At 36.3% G+C, this 14,271-nt stretch overlaps 1 long non-coding RNA gene across 1 annotated transcript; it reads left to right on the top strand.

The window, feature by feature from the left end:
- Positions 1–1,677: 1,677 nt before the first annotated feature.
- LOC120104067 (uncharacterized) lies at positions 1,678–13,199 on the top strand. Its single transcript, XR_015976026.2, has 2 exons — positions 1,678–3,370; positions 6,399–13,199. It is a non-coding gene; the product is annotated as an uncharacterized LOC120104067 (long non-coding RNA).
- Positions 13,200–14,271: the final 1,072 nt, after the last annotated feature.

Raw genomic sequence — 14,271 nt, 5'->3', positions numbered from 1 at the left:
AGAGCACCCCAACCTCGTTTTTCATCCACCTGCATATAAAGCACTCCATTCTCTATCATCCATCTAACTATACATATCTTAAAGCATTCAATATTTCATCATCTATCCATCTATATAGATCTTAAAGCACTCTATCCTTTATCGCCATTTCTTGCACAAATCTCAAAGCACTCCAAAGTACGAGAGGACTTTTTTCTATCCATCCAAATCCATCACCTTTGCACAAACCTCAAAGCAATTCATCCTTTGTTGCACCTGCACAGATTGCAAAGCACTTCATCTTCTATCATCCATTTGCTAGCATAGATCTCAAAGCACTCCATTCTCTATCATGCATTCACTTGCACAGCTCTCAAGCACTCCATCCTCTATCATCCATCCCTTGCATAGATCTCAAAACACTCCATCCTCCATCATCTGGCTGCACAAATCTCAAAGCACTCTATTCTTTGTCATTTATCTACCTGCATGATATTAAAACATTCCATCCTTTGTCATACATCTACTTGCACTGATCTCAAAGCACTCCGTTCTTTATTATTCTTCCGCATGCATACATCTCAAATTACTTTGTCCTCATGAATCTTCTTCCCCTCTTCTTTAATTCGTGCCAAAAGATGAGCATCTTGCTAAGTTAGTGGGAAGGACAACTCTAATTTTTTAAAAAAGTTTAATTATTGGGCGACCCTTACATGATAATATTTCGTAACGGAGATAGATGGCTGCATTACATTGCAACGAATTTGAAGTTTTGGTGGCGGATTGATACTTTTTAACCTTTAAGATCTAGATGTAAATAGCCCAAACTTGAAAGGGTATTGATGTATTTTTAATTTTATTATATATTAATATAAGATATAATAATGTTAAAAATTAAAAATATATTATCAAATTTTGGTGCATGTTGTAATTGTCTTTGATGGATCTCATATTTTTAAAGATTCAAATAATTATCTCAGATAACATAGAACAAAATTTTATTTCTATAGTTTTCAAAACTTAGTGTATCTTTTTTTTGTGATTCTATTATTTTTGATGTTAGAAAGGGCCGTAAGCAATAAGCGATACAATAGGGGGCAACTCACATCTAAATAACCTAGTCCTTCAAGGTCTCAATGATGGGGATCTAATCCTAAGTTATTGATATGAATGCAAAAGACTTTACCAACTTCGTTAGGTAGAACTTTTATAGATGGCCGTACTCATATAGTAGCATCCCGTATGAAAACACAAAGAGCCAAGTAAATTTAAAGATAATAAAAAATATTCAATGATACGAGGCAAGTAGTATTGTAGACATTCCTGATCATTCCCTCCTAAGCTTTAGAATCTAAAATAAATAAGTAATTATGCTCCTAAATCAAAAAATCTTTTTTTTTGTTTTTGGCATATCTTTATCTCACTAACCTTCTTTTTTATTTCAATTAGCTCTAAATTATTTGATATCCACTCCATCCTGCCCTCAATGGATTACATTTTTGATTGAACCTAATTTCACCCAATTATGTCAATTGACCTATTTTCTTAATTCCAAAACCATAATTCATCCAGTTTAATCTAATTACACCTAGCCTAGTCATTTCAAATCCTATTCAGAGACTTTCCTATCTGATTCCATCTACAATTAACCAATTGTAAGCTCAATTAAACAATTTTCTTATTAATCGTGCCAATTAACCTAAATAGATTAATCAGAGTTCACCTGATCTAGCTTAACTCATTAACTCGATTCAATTTTCTCCTAATTATCCCTCAATTCCGTCTTCCTATCCATACCAATTATTGATTGGTGGGTCAAAATTGCACTTCTTGATATCCAATATTGTCGATCTTTATATATGGAAGTTGATCGGACATAACTTGGACCACTTCTATATCTAAATTTTATGATTTTAAAAACCACTTTAAACTAGCTTAGGTTGGGCTCAAATTTAAATCACAATCTCCTCCCATATCCCAAATTTTTTATTAGAATTTCTTTTTTTTTTTGATATGGCTACACACACCAATTAAAATTATTAAAAAACACCTAAAAATCCACCAAAAATTATCAAAAACAAAAATAAGAGAGAATAACAAATAGATCTAATAATTTTGAGCCCTAACTAGTGTTTTACTTTCAAAATTAATGAAGAATTTACAGAGAGAGCATCCCAACCATCAAATCAAATTCGTAATCCATGGCTCATCTCAACTTCTTTTCTCCAATTTAGAAAATTTAAACTCCACCATTATCTCCCCATCTCCATCAACTCTTGGAGGATAGGAAAGCCTCTCTTATTCCTCTGCGCTCTCTCTTGATCTCTGCTCCCATTTGGATTCCTGTTGGCCCTTCTCTAGCCCTTCTACTTTCTTAGTTCTTCAGCTTTAGTTTAAGATCCCTTAACTTTAATTCTCTTTCTATGCTTTCCTTTTTCTTTTTCCCAATTCTCTTAGATTTAAATTCCTCCAATCCTAAGAGCAACCCTCTTTGAGATCCAAGAAAGCCCAACGTAAGGTGAAATCCAAGCTAGGAGAGATCCTTAATGGATCTACTCCGAGAAGGAGCAAGTATATCAGATTGTATCGATTGATCACTAGAGAAGCTTCTTTTCCCTTATCTTCCTTTTTTTATTTATTTGATCTTGTTATTATAATTGTTAACATGTCATCAATCTAAATTCAATGAAAGTTCTGGTTCCTTGATGATAAATTTGCTTGTATTTCTCTTTTCTTGCTTGTTTTAGCTTAATTGCTGCCTACTTGCAGATAGTTAGTAGATCCCTCTCTTTTTTTGGCTTTTAAGGCATCTATGTAGATAGATAAGGTCCAAGATTCCTTGATCGAACTCTTTAGAAAGCCCTAACACTATTAAATCCTGAGATCTAACATGTTAGGGCATACCAAGGAAGTTAGAATTTTGGTTTCTAGATCCCGGCCATCGAATGCCCACTTAATAGTTGCATGGTAGTACCCCTAGGCCCTTCTCCCAATAAAGAAGTATATTCCTAGAGAGGTTGCCTCATTCCCAAGCCTTTTCCAACAACACCATCTAGTCTTACTCAAGACTCAATTTTGTTGATTGGCCTATCTACTCTTTTCTTTAGTTTTCTGGCTTTTCTTAGCCTTAAAAAGTAGAAGGCAACTTCAAACCACCTTAGATTGCTGCCATACCATAATTATAAAGGATGTTGCAATAATCTGGCGACTCCACTAGGAAAATTCAATTTGAAACTTGGAAAAACTATGTAACTTGAAGTTGCTAGACCTAGGGCCTTTGCTTTTTGGTTTTTAGTTTGCTTTGTATTTGCTTACTTCTTGCATTTGCTTGTCTTTTTTTTTTCTCCAGGTTTTTATCCAAAAAAAAAAGTTCACAAAATCTTTAAAAGAGGTAGGCCACGAGCAGTCCTCTCTCTAAATGTTGCCTATGTAGGGTTTCTTTTTGCTTTTGTAGTATAGATCTTGATCTTTGGTATCTTTCATGCTATACTCTTTTGTTTTTGTACATCCATGCTATGATCCCTTGCATATCGAGATCCTAGACTTTATAATGCATGTATGATTAATTCTAGCTTGTTTATTTGTAGATCTATGATTTTTTGTTTAGAACGTGCATGAGGTAGTGTAAATTTTGCTTTGTTTCGTTTAGATCTAGTTTCTTTAACTTGCTCTAGTTTAGATCTAGCTTGTTTTGCTTTGCTTTTTCTTAGATCCTATTCTTTTGCATGCTTTGGCTAAAATATAGACTCTTTTCTTGCATCTTATCTAGATCTAGCTTGTTTCTAGTTTGATCTTGTTTAGCTTTTCTGAATCTTGCTCTAGTTTTCTTTGATCTAACACAACTTTTTCTTGCTTCCTTTTCATGCTATGGTTTCAAGCATGCAAGCTTCCAAGATATGACTGTACATATGCTTAACTAGCTTCTGTACTTGCTTTGGTTCTTGCTATTAGCCAAGGTCTACTGTGCTAATACCGGACACCGTACCGGTTGCCTGGTGGCACGAGTCGGTACGGGCTATGTCGGGCCTGTACCAAGAGAGAAAACCTGCCATAGCTGGAGAAGGAGAAAAGAAAGAGAGAGCGAGCGGGGGAGGGAGGAGAAGAAGCAGCGGCAAACGCCGGTGGAGAGCCATGGGGGGCCGACGGAGGCCACGGAAAAAAAATTCAAAATTTTTAAGTAAAGTCGGCAAGTCTAAGATATGACTGTACATATGCTTAACTAGCTTCTTTACTTGCTCTGGTTCTTGCTATTAGCCAAGGTCTACTATGCCGGTACAGGGCAAAGTACCGGTTGTCTGGTGGCACGAGTCGGTACGAGCTATGTCGGGCCTGTACCGAGAGAGAAAATTTACCGGAGAAGGAGAAGAGAAAGAGAGAGCGAGCGGGGGGGAGGGAGAAGGAGCGGCGGCGGATGCCGGCAAAGGGCCGTGGGGGGCCGACGGAGGCTGCAGAAAAAAATTTCCAAATTTTTTTCTGCGGCCACATCCCCTGTTTTGGAAACAGGAGATGCGGCCTCACCCTCCATCGGCCCCCGCGTCCCTTTGGCCGGCGTCCGCCGCTGCTCCTTCTCCCTCCCTCCCCCGCTCGCTCTCTCTTTCTCTTCTTTTTCTCCATCTCCAGCAGCGTACCGTTTTCTACACCGGAACCGTATTAATAAGCCACCGGTACGGTTCGGAACGGAAAGAACCATCTGGTTCGGAACGGTTCTGCATTCCTTACTATTAGCTCATCGATCTTTTAGTTCTTCTTTCTTGCTTGCTTACTTTGTTCTAAGCAATCATATGAAGTATAAAAAAGATTAGAGAAACAAACCATCAAAACATCATAACCCCCTCTTGTAGGTTACCTTGAATTCATTGTTACATCCCCTCTTCACCCTTTTGGCTATGTGTATGAGTAGTGTCTATGACTTAGAGTGATAAGGAAGGCTCTAAAAGCAGCCTATCCCCAGCCTTATCCAGTTATCCTTGCCTTGTACAGTTATCCCTATTCACCCCTTTTGTGGAGCACTAAGAGTAGCGATTGAGTAAGCTTAGATACTCATCCACTATATCTTTTTCACCTTTTTAGGGCATTTTTAATTTTCAAAATTTAGTGTATTGGGTTTGTGCTGTGATTGTACCTAATCCCCCTTGATTTGAGTGTTGCTTAGGGGGTTTTGCAACACATGCCTATTCAATAGTTGAATGGTGGCATGAACAGCAGCAACTCCTTATTGCATCCCCTTCCCTCACTTCATCAGATCTACCCTTGAACTTAGGGATCTTTTGTTTAGTCCCCCACCTCCTTGTGCTATTTGGCATGGGTTTAGAGGCGAAGCCGATATCTAGGCTGGTTAGATTGGCTTGCAACTCTCTTGCTGCCCCGGCTCTCTATCGGCCCCTTATAGCATAGGCTTGCAACTCTCTTATTGCCCTAGCGTCGTGCCGGCAGTTGTAGCATAGGTTTGCAACCTTTTACTATCTTGGTTTCTTACTGGTCCTTGCAAGTACACACTGCACCCCACATGCTACCTCGATTCAACACTAATTGTAAAGTACATAATTCGAGGTTTTGAGGGATAATCTCACTTTTCAAAATTGGGTGTTATTTTCTTCTTTTTTAGATGGCTCATTGAAAGAAGACTCTCCATCGGTCACATGATGTCCACTTTAATACCACAATGTCCGCTTACAACAATGACAATGTTTGCTTACTTTCAGTAGAGTTATACCATGATTTAAATTTCACATTACAATTATTACTGGCATCCTACTTTTGGGTTCTATTATATGGGTTACAGGCTAGTGATATGCTAATCATTTTGCTTCCATAATATGAAACCAATTAATTTTTTTGAAACTTTAAGTCCAAATTTTCCTGAGGTCCCTTAGTGTAATTTATTTTTCAATTAGAAAGACAACAAAGGTTTCAGAAGTATTAGTAATACACCATATCATTCCTAGATCAAAGTACCCCTTATTCAGAAATACATATCTTCAACATTTCTGCTCGAGTTCCTCCTATATAGATGAATGCTAATGGAAAGAGCCCCCGCTTCTCATGTCATAGTTTTTAACATGCACCAACTGAGAAGCGAGAACCTTAATCCAAGAGTCATCCCATGGGACAAAACCGGCATCGCAATCCGAGCCACCAAAGTAACAGTGACAACCATGAGTTGTGGATGCCCAAAGGGCATTATTATCCTGCTCACTCTCAAATTCATCATATAACAACAAGAATAGTCTGACCATGTAAAAGATGATAGCTTTGCTAGCTAGAAAGGGGCATGAAAGGTAGCCTGATCCAAACCTCATCTTCCTTCCTGTCTATGCACTATATTTCAAGATCTTACACTTCATATGTTTTTTTTTTAAAAAAAAATGTGACTTGGAAATGAACTCTTTTCAACATTAGTTTTATTCCCTGTCTTTCAGAATAATGAATGTGTGGACTGCTGCAAAATCTGATCTAAAACTTGATCGTCAAGCCTCAAAAGACCCACTCTGATCAAAGAAATCAATACTCCATTTTAGCTCGAATTGTGTTATCATGATGCAGCCTGAGCTTGAGCTGACCTGTTCTTAAGTAAGCTAAATACATGCTATTTATGACAATGAGTTTATAGTAATATTTCCCTATGATCTTGAAACCTTGTTTTGCAGTCTATTATGATCCTGTGGGAATTCTCTACCCCTCTACAAAGCTAGAAATCTGGGTACTAGTTATGCTTTTTGTTCTTACAAAGAATCAAAAACCAAACTTGGCACATGCAGGTTAGGCACTGAAGCTGAACCCTTGGACCATAGTAGAACATTCCTTAAGGAAATCAATTTACTACTAAAGTCAACAAAAGGAAATGTAATTTGCATGAACTTAAGTATCGATTCATGCATTTTTGGATCTTGATGTGATTTGAAATTTCTGATCATTGAAGCTGCAAAGCCAGCCCAACTTAACATGGTCTTTAAATAGGTTCAGGAAGACCTAATCTTACTCTGTATATATAGATGGATATGGATTGAGCATACTGCATGTCCCTGACCAAGCCAGACCTATTGTGGCTATCTCTCCTATTGTGCAAATATTAGAGGATAGAGAGAACTTCGTTGTCCATTTACTTTCTCCATGTCAACCATGAGCACTCTTCTCTTTTTACCAAGTGAGGAACATCCAGAGAATTACCCCTCTCCTCGACATTCTCTATATTTGATTCTCAGGAATTCTCTAGGGTAGTTAAGAGTGGGATAGTTAATCACTTGGAAGCAAAGAATTTACAAAAATTTGCTCTCACTTGCGGATAAACTCAAAGGATCCTATTGCAAGTAAGGATTTAATATGAACTTAATCTTATCAGAACTTAGATGAAGGGAAATGAAGATTCTTCTTTGCAAATCTATACAAATATAGATTAAAGTTTAATCCTTATCCTAACTCATATCTAGACAAATTCAGACATGATTTCTATGACTGAAATTACAGGTCAAATTTTTACTGGCTGCAAAGCTTTTAGAAAATAATTAGGTTAATTATGGGTCATATGAACCATTTACAGGCAAAATTTTCTCCAAGATAAGGATAGACAAAAACTCATTACTGACTATTGCTAATAATCAAAATCACAAACTGACAGTTTTTTCTTCACTTTTTGCGTATTCTGATGTGCTCTATATTGCTTCTATTTATTTGTTAGTTATACAAATGGTAACATCTTTCCTTCGAATGTTTGGAAAGAACTATGTTGGAGTTATTTTTTCAGCATACTAGCAATGGCGAACTATCAGGGCATGGAAGTGGTTAAATTTGTTGTCATACTGCAAAGGACTCTAGAAATACTTTTCTACATTTTTTCTGAAGGTTAAAAGTTAACACAAGGTCATCTCAAATTGTTTATTGTATTATATGTTTGATTTCATGCTATCATATTTTATTATTCTAAAGATATGTATCTTTTCTATGTATCATCAATTTGATTATGACTTAAATAGGAGATGTCAACTTTGGTAAGAAGATTCGGAAGAGTATATGATTTAACGACAAAGATACTTCAGTAACTCAAGTCAATCCTTGATTCTTATCTATCTTTTTGTTGTCATGCATTATTGACCTGCCTGAGTTAATACATGAACAATTTACAAAATTACTAGATGTTTTCTTTGTCATCATCAACCCAATGCACATTCAAAAATTTTAAATTTTTTCTTTCCTTGAGCTATTCTAGCAGCTCTCTTTTCCTTGATCAATACTTTATTTAGAAGCATATATTAATAATGAGGTGGTATTTAATATATGATCCTGAAATTTGAAGAAAAAATCTACTCAATATACACTTTTAAACTTTAAACGATTCTAAATATTCTAAGAGATATGACAGAAAACATGATTTATGACTACTTAGACATACCTCAAACTCTCTTTTTCAAAAGCAACAATCATTTTCTGTAATCAATGGACAATGGCATTGGTGGTGGGCTACGCAGGCCTTGATTTCTTGGTGGTGAGAGCCATTACCTGCTTCAGGGGCAAAATAGTATTTTCATAATTATAATTAATTTTTAATTTAAATAAATATGAATTTAACTAACAGCATCTACAGAACCCTCATGTGGAGGGTACTTATGCAGAAATGATATTTATGAAGGTATAATGCAAATATCAATTTTATAAGGATATTCATACAAATTCGAATATTTAAGAGGTTATATATATATAAATTTTTTTTCAAAATTGAATATTTCTTTCTTTGCTGGAGGTGTTATAGAAATGTGTAGAATGGAGTAAATAAGTTTATGAACGAATGGATTATATCGAATTGGAAAATAGAAAGATTTGTGAAATTGGGAATTAGACCTTTTGTCCCTAAGAAATCTTTGGGTATGAATATATTAAATACCCATGAGGCAATTGGTGACATAGTCTCCGAATCTTAAAAATATTTTTTTACCGTATGCACAAATTTAGCCATTTTGTTTGATGAAGCATCCTCAAAGAGCTACATAGGTCGTATCGTTTGTTTTTCAAAACCCTATATCTCATTTATCCAATTTGCATATATTGATGTGAAATTATGGTCGTGGAAGGATGAGTGCCTTTTGGGCTTGCAGTACATTGTATTGCAGCATCTATAATATCTATTGATTATATTCCAACGCATTCAAATAATTGGCTCATGGAATATGTTGGACATGGGAGATTATGCAATGATACCATCTTGAATCCCCTTTATATGGCATGACATTGGGACTTCCAGCTGCTTTATCCAAAAGCCGAAGAGGAACCTAAAACAAGCAGATCAAGGGACTCACTTCTGTTCTAAAGAATTCTCAAGTCCAACTTCCTTTATTAAACCAATATGGAATAACTACATCCATAGAAAGTAGAAAATAAACTATTGGCAAATTCAGTAGGAATATCCATCAATAATGTTCGTAGAGTAGATCTGATGTGATTAGCCATATATGTATCGCCATCCAATTTGCATGTAAAGATCCACGCAGATATGTGTTTAGTTCTACATCGACTATTCGCTGGGTAAATCTTGGATACTTATACAAGATCAATAAATCTAAATAATATCTTCTGGCTAGCCATTTTGGGTGAGGTTTTAAGTTGTCACAAATGGTATCAGAGCGGACCTGGCCTATAACCTATATGGATTATGGGACATTGCAGTATGGATTCATAGAGGTTGACCATGGGCCGATCGTGGTGCTTGTGATTAGATTTGAATAGATTTGAACCTTTATTCAGCGTGTGTTTAATTCCATATTGGTTATTTGCTGGATAGATCTTGTGTGCTTATATAGGATCAAGAAATTCAAATATACTTTCTGGCTAGCTTTTTTGGGTGAGGTATTGAGTTATCACACTATTAGCCTTACGTTGTTAGCCTCTCTATAAATATACCTAATTTCGAAAGACTGTAGAGATGATGTTATTTTCTGGCAGTCCTAGCGAAGTGGATGATAACCATCTAACAGCCATCAAAGAATCTACTCTTTGCTCCATCACTTTAATACAAGGGTTCGCACCCATTACTTTAAAAGAAGTGTGAGGGTTGGTACTAGTATTTTTATATTAAGTCAAGGTTGTCTTTCCATTTATGATTTGGAGGACAAAACTGACAGCCCCCTTGTTAGACTTGGACTTCTGAAGGCCATATCAGCCGTCGGTATGGCCATGCATTATTTAACTGAATTTATATGGTTTTGATTTGTGACCCATAGTTGCATTAAAATGTTATTCTGAACATATGCTGGATTTAAGTTTTACGTGGGTTTGCCATTGTCCATAAAGTGATTTTTTATTCGATTGGGTTCAATACTGCTGTAACTTATGTCAATTTGCTTATATTATAATCGTCATCAGAAATCAGCTTATTCGAAAATCCAAAGACTTGTAATTAACTGTTAGAAGTACTCTCTCTTCACCCATCAACTCTTCACAAAATGCCCCTCTCTTATTCCCCTTTTTTCTATAGATTGATGGTAGGAGAATACCAGATATAAGTAACTAGGCCAAAAACTTGTGCACCACTCCTCAAGGTTTGATCCCATATTCCCCTCCCTAGTTAGAAGAGGCTGTACCCCACTTTGCAATATCTTAGCATGAAATATTAATTTTTTAGTCCATTGGTTCTCTGTTAACAGAGTTCATGACTAATAACAAGTCACCACTAATTATATTATATGCGGTTTGAAATGCAAATGCAAGTGTTTTACTGTTTAAATGTGTAGTTAATTTACTGCACTCAGTGCTTTAATATATGAAATTTATGTCCTGCAAAAGGCTTCTATCACTTCTTCATTCACCATTCTAAAATATAAAATTTCCATTTTATCAGCTGGATGGCTACAGAAAAATTTTGTAGCATAAGAAAAAAAAAAAAAAAAAAACTGTGCTCTGAAGCATGCTGCTTTCTGAAACTAGCCTGGTAATAGAACAACTAATAAATGCCAGTTCTGAAAAAAGGTTTCAAATGCGTCAGGTTGGAGTTATTAGTGGTGGAAGCCAAAACTCAGGTTGTTAGTGGTAGTTTCCATGTGGTCTGATGTTGGTGGTCATTTCTTTTCTTGAAGCTGGTGATTGGTTTTGCTATTAGTTGTTGCAGCACTGGCAGAATGGATCCTTTACTGTCCCTTAACTTAGGTCTCTCTGCACATCCATTTATATTAGGTCCCAAGGTAAACTCTCAAACCTTAAAGACTGCATTGGTTTATCACAAGAGAATACAGCAAAGCTCAGAGCAATGACAAGAAGTAAAATGTATACAATGCACAAGTGGGTCAGTTTCAATTTTGTAGAAATGTCAGGAGAGGAGGGGCGAGGAATGAGCTGTGATCTTAACGCGTTTTAATTTAATTTTAAGAGGTTTGAGGACTTGACGAGGGGGGGTTTGATCCGAGCCTGCGGGGGAAGTAAAATGTATACAATGCACAAGTGGGTCAGTTTCAATTTTGTAGAAATGTCGGATTTCTGTGAGTCGACAAGCATAGAGGCAGTTGCAGCATAAACAAACCCAAAAAATTTTGTAGATGCTTGAGTTTTTTGGACACAAATTCTTCCATAATTTTCCACCATCAAAGAAGACCTTGAAATAGGGTTCAAGGATCTACTTGAGATAACTAAAGCACAACCTTGCCCATGTTTATGTCTATGCTCGCTATAGGCTTAGACGATGTTGTTGATTTATGTTTAGCATTGAATCTTGTTAATCACTCAATTTCTTCAGCAACCTAAAAGCTGTTATCTGCTTTACACTGTTACATTGATGATATTGGGCGATGAGAGTGTTTAGTGGTTTTTGCTATTTTTTTTGTCAGATCATTAAAAGGGAAAATAAACATGTTTGAACTTCTGATACATCACTTGTTTTGCATCTAGTGAACATTTTAATTTGTCTAAGACCGGTCCACAAAGATTGTAACTTTATAATCATGCTTGTTTGGCTCTGCTCGAGCACTAGATCGAAGTAGAAGATAAAATCCTTAATAGAGACTGGTTTTGGATTGTGTTTATCATAAACAATTTTTTGAAAGGTTTCATTTTAGTTTATTTTAAGGATAACTAGAGTCCTTGAAATGCTGAAGCTGTTGTTCCTTGGAAGGGGAGCAAATGTTAACAATGCATTATGAGATTGTTAAATCCAACTGTTGCTGTTGTGACACCAAATGAACAGAAAAGAAGACATCCCGAGTATGACCAAAGACATGCCGACATCAAATCAAGGAATCAAAAAAATCTTTGCTGAAAATTTTTAGGTTCACTTAATAATTTGGATATGTTCTGAATCAGAATAAATTGGAGCCAAATAAAATTGTTCTGATCCAATTTTTGGGAGGTTTCTTTCCATCCTAGTTCTCAAAAATAAGACTGCCTGACTTGAAGAGTGAACAAAAAAAAGAAGAAAAAAAAAAAATCAACTACTACCTTGGACAGGACCGGCTCACACATAGCTGATTCAATCCTACCTGTTTTCTGTTGAATCGTTCCTTAGACTTAAAGTTATAGCTTTTTTCTAAAATGATTGATCTTTAATTATGCTTAACACAAGCAGTCGGCCTGTTTGCAGCCATAAATAAAATGGTTCTTTCCAGCCTTTTTGAGCAAAATGATTCCTTCCCATCTCCAGGTTACAGTTGATCACTCATCCTTAAGATAGTTATTTCTATGTAACAGGATCACATACTTTAATGAAAAAGGAATCAGGAGTCCTTGGGCTTCTTTCAGGTGTCACTAAGAATGTTTAAAATGACTACGTACTGCTGAAGCTCAACTGACTAAAACTGTTCAAATACTCTCCATTTTGTCATCTTTCCTACTCCTACTAGCTTAAACGTGATTGCTATATTTTACCTTTTGACAGAATTCAATTACTGCCTCACATATTGTCAATTTTACCATTGAATTCTTCTTCGCATTTAGCTGTTGAATTTTTTGAATTTTCATGATATTTATAATATATCTGTAGATTTTTAACCTCATTTTATCAGATTATGCATTTGCAAAAGCAAACTATGAAACATTTCTAACAAAATGAAAAAGAAGAAAAATGAAGTACAATCCTCACAAGAGAAAAAAAAAAAATCCTCTCAAAAAAGAAAAAAATGAAACATTAACTGACCTTCTCATGAAGAATCATGCAGGTTTAATACATAGAGCATTATTAAGTGTTGGCCCTATATAGGCCTCTATATAATACATTAGATGCAGGAACCATTCTCAAGCTACAGGCAGAAGGCCATCTGAAAAATTGGCAAGAAGAGTGGATGTCTTGGGTATATAGCGATCAAAGGACAACTATTCTGAAATTGTGGATGTATCAATCACCTATATCTCAGATGACTGATCAAGCCTTTGGGGTGAACAAGCAAATATTATAATATATATCTTTGTAACCCCATTAAATATATCTTTAATTACTTAAACTATTGTTCTTTGAGATTTAGTTGGCCCCATACAAAGCTTCCTAACTAAATTTTCGCCCGGCTTTCAGTAGAAAAGCCATCTGCTTGTTTTTCAAAAAAAAAAAATCATTAGGTTTGACACCCCAACCTCCTCTCTATAAAGTGAGACTTCCTCCGTTTTCGGGTCCTTCTCAGCCACCGTATTCAGTCTCCTACCATCCAAACGCTGCAATATGATGCATGTAAGCTGTTTTTGAGAGTCCAAAGCCTGTCAAGAGCACTAATAAAGGTTTCCCCACTCGCAGAAAGGGACGGGTCTTTTCATGAGAGCTCGCTCTCGCGAAAGCCATCATTCTCGCCACCTTTGTCGTTATTCATCTAGGCTCAGTTATGGGACGTGGTTTTAGCTTGCTTTGCAGTACCAGCCATGGAAGGTGATCAAAACGTGTGACACGTTAGCCCTGATACGGATTCAAGTGGTCCTGATGGAATCATGACTTCTAAACTTGCATATGATCTCCTTGTACCCACTTTAACGTGTATCTACGACGTTAACCATGTCTTCCATGTCCTGCCCTAGCCTTTATTCTCCGTTCCACGCTGAGCAAATCGGTAAACCGATCAGCCACGGCACTTGCTTGTCCTTTAAAGTCAGTCGTTTAATGTTAGTACTTGTTACTACTAAAATTTAAGTTGAGGTCGGTCGGTGCCCGAAATGAATTTAGATCGGTCGAAACCGATCTACATCAAGGATGGTTGTAATCGAGATACACCGAGGTTGTTCAAAACTGAGAAAGAAGATGGAAGATCAATTTGTAAAGAAATTTACTTGTCTGAAGATTTTTGATGGAGGATCCTTCGATGCTTGAATTAGTAGGATCTAGAGCAATAGTGAGATTGAGCA

The sequence above is a fragment of the Phoenix dactylifera genome, chromosome 1, assembly GCF_051530095.1.
Source record: "Phoenix dactylifera cultivar Ajwa chromosome 1, Ajwa_hap1_PhDact_Kaust_v1.1, whole genome shotgun sequence".
Taxonomy (NCBI): domain Eukaryota; kingdom Viridiplantae; phylum Streptophyta; class Magnoliopsida; order Arecales; family Arecaceae; genus Phoenix; species Phoenix dactylifera.
This window is presented reverse-complemented; position numbering and strand designations above follow the sequence as displayed.